Source organism: Leopardus geoffroyi, chromosome B3 (assembly GCF_018350155.1).
Source record: "Leopardus geoffroyi isolate Oge1 chromosome B3, O.geoffroyi_Oge1_pat1.0, whole genome shotgun sequence".
NCBI lineage: Eukaryota > Metazoa > Chordata > Mammalia > Carnivora > Felidae > Leopardus > Leopardus geoffroyi.
This window is the reverse complement of record NC_059337.1, coordinates 96246764-96249644: the sequence shown is the minus strand read 5'-3', so window position 1 is coordinate 96249644 and position 2881 is coordinate 96246764. Positions and strand designations below refer to the sequence as shown.

The 2881-nt window shown below is 35.8% G+C and overlaps 1 pseudogene; it reads left to right on the top strand.

Moving 5' to 3' along the window:
* The first annotated feature begins 777 nt into the window (after positions 1-777).
* Positions 778-2067, top strand: LOC123582282 (annotated as a pseudogene).
* The last annotated feature ends 814 nt before the right edge of the window (positions 2068-2881 follow it).

The following is a 2881-nucleotide window of genomic DNA, read 5'->3' as shown; positions in this document are numbered from 1 at the left end:
ATTAATTTTCTGATAATAAACTATTTTGCTGAATACTGTGATCAGTGCATGATTGTGAAGAAAGTACCTGAGGCCAAGAAAAGTGCCATCAAAAACACTCCTGGGGAAATATTTGCAAACAGGGCTATGAACAGTCCCTGTTCTTGATGTATACCATGGGACAGGCAAATTTCACGTCAACAGCATCAAGAAGTTAAAATGAGCTATTTTTATAAAATATTAAATTAGAGCAAATATATTTAAAATAAATAGGTTTCAATGAAGACAAATAATTATCAAAGAAACCACATTTGTAGAAAAAAAAGTCAAAATTCTCTTAACAGAAAACATCTGCTGGAATATGGGAAACAAAAATTTTCTTAAACCACCTTGTAGAAAGCAAATTGGGATCTCCACTTTGAATAGTAACTTCACATCATCTAATAGATTTGAAATAGCAAAAGTCTGAGTAATACTGCTCTTAGGTATAAATCTGAAAGGAACCTGGGGTCCTTTAAGATGATATGTCCTCATGACAACACAAATACAATTGAGGTCAATGCAGAATTGTTTATAATAGAGAAAAATGAGAAAAAGTCAAAGGTTTACATTAGAAAAATCAATTAATAAATTATTATTGAGTTAAACAACAAAATAATATATAGAAGTTAGATGTATATTTATCAACTTGGATGGATCTTAAAAATATTCTGCTAAATAAAATATAGAAAAAATTTCCTTTCTGCCCGTGGGCGCCACCGAGTAAGCTTCATGAAAGTCTCCCCTCCCACCGCCATCATGTCTAAGTCAGAGTCTCCCAAAGAGCCTGAACAGCTGCAGAAGTTTTAATCGGAGGTTTGAGCTTTGAAACAATTGATGAGAGTCTGAGGAGCCATTTTGAGCAGTGGGGAAGACTTACGGACTGTGTGGTAATGAGAGATCCAAACACCAAGCTCTCCAGAGGCTTTGGGTTTGTCACCTATGCCACTGTGGAAGAGGTGGATGCAGCCATGAATGCGAGGCCACACAAGGTGGATGGAAGAGTTCTAGAACCAAAGAGGGCTGTCTTGAAAGAAGATTCTCAAAGACCTGGTGCCCACTTAACTGTGAAAAAGATTTTTGTTGGTGGCATTAAAGAAGACACTGAAGGAAAAAAAAAAAAAAAAAAAAAAAAAAAAAAGAAGACACTGAAGAACATCACCTAAGAGATTATTTTGAACAGTATGGGAAAATTGAAGTGATTGAAATCATGACTGACCAAGGAAGTGGCAAAAAGAGAGGCTTTGCTTTTGTAACATTTGATAACCATGACTCTGTAGACAAGATTGTCATTCAGAAATATCATACTGTGAAGTAAGGAAAGCTTTACCTAAACAAAAGATGGCTAGTGCTTCTTCCAGCCAAAGAGGTTAAAGTGGTTCTGGGAACTTCAGTGGCGGTCGTGGAGGTGGTTTTGGTGGGAATGACAACTTTGGCCATGGAGGAAACTTCAGTGGGTGAGGTGACTTTGGTGGCAGTAAAGGTGGTGGTGAATATGGTGGCAGTGGGGATGGCTATCACGGATTTGGTAATGATGGAAGCAACTCTGGAGGTGGTAGAAGCTATAGTTATTTTGGCAGTTACAACAATCAATCTTCAAATTCTGGACCTATGAAAGGAGGAAGTTTTGGAGGCAGAAGCTCTGGCCCCTATGGTGGTAGAGGCCAGTACTTTGCCCAACCAGAAACCAAGGTGGCTATGGTGGTTCCAGCAGCAGCAGTAGCTATGGCAATGACAGAAGGTTTTAATTACTGCCAGGAAACAAAGCTTAGCAAGAGAGGAGAGCCAGAGAAGTGACAGGGAAGCTATAGGTTACAACAGATTTGTGAATTCAGCCAAGCACAGTGGTGACAGGGCCTAGCTGCTACAAAGCAGACATGTTTTAGACAATACTCATGTGTACAGGCAAAAAACTCAAGGACTGGATTTGTGACTACTTGTATAACGGGTTATTTTAGTTTCTGTTCTGTGGAAAGTGTAAAGCATTCCAACAAAGAGTTTTAATGTAAATTTTTTTTTGGCACCCACGCTGTTGATTGCTAAATGTAATAGATCATGACGCTGAATAAATATGTCTTTAAAAAAAAAAAAACAAGAAATTTCATACAATTCACGGTACAATGGCTTTTAAGTAAATTAAATAAACACACACAGCTATTATATTTTCATGGACTCGTTTATATGAAGTTAAATTTAGAAAGGACTGAAGAAATATAGCAAATATATAATAGCAATTTCCCGTTCAGAAAAAGGTAAGTGAATTCTGGGGGAGGGAGGGCAGGTAAAAATTAGCTCCTCGACTTTACCTGTGATGTTTCATTTCTTTCACATAAAAAAAATTAAAGAAATAATTATAAAGAAAACTGGAAAACTGTTACTGTTTGTTAATCATGTTTGAGTACATAAATTTATTTCAGACTCATCTATTTATTTGTAGCTTATCTATTACCAAAATTCTAGAACTTAAAATTTTTTTTAATTAAAAATTAATGATGTTAAAAGTCCTTTGGATTTTATTATCTATTTCATTATTTATATTTTTAATCATTCCAACCACATAGACCCAACCTTAAAATGTAAGAATGAGACATTTGTTTGAATTATGAAGTAGTCACGCAAAGGTAAATAACTTTTAAATGATATTGCAATGAATCATTTAATAATACTGAAAGTCACCCCTTCAAAGCTTAATTAGCAGCAAGGGCGCTGAGAATTTTTGTCTACTCTTGTTGAGATTATTGACAACTAATCTAGAAGAGAGATGTGTAGTAAGTAGGCAATGGAAGGTAGATGATAGAGGACTGAATCAAAAGGAAGTTATATAGTGATTTCCACATCTTTGCAGGAATGGAAAATCTGTCCT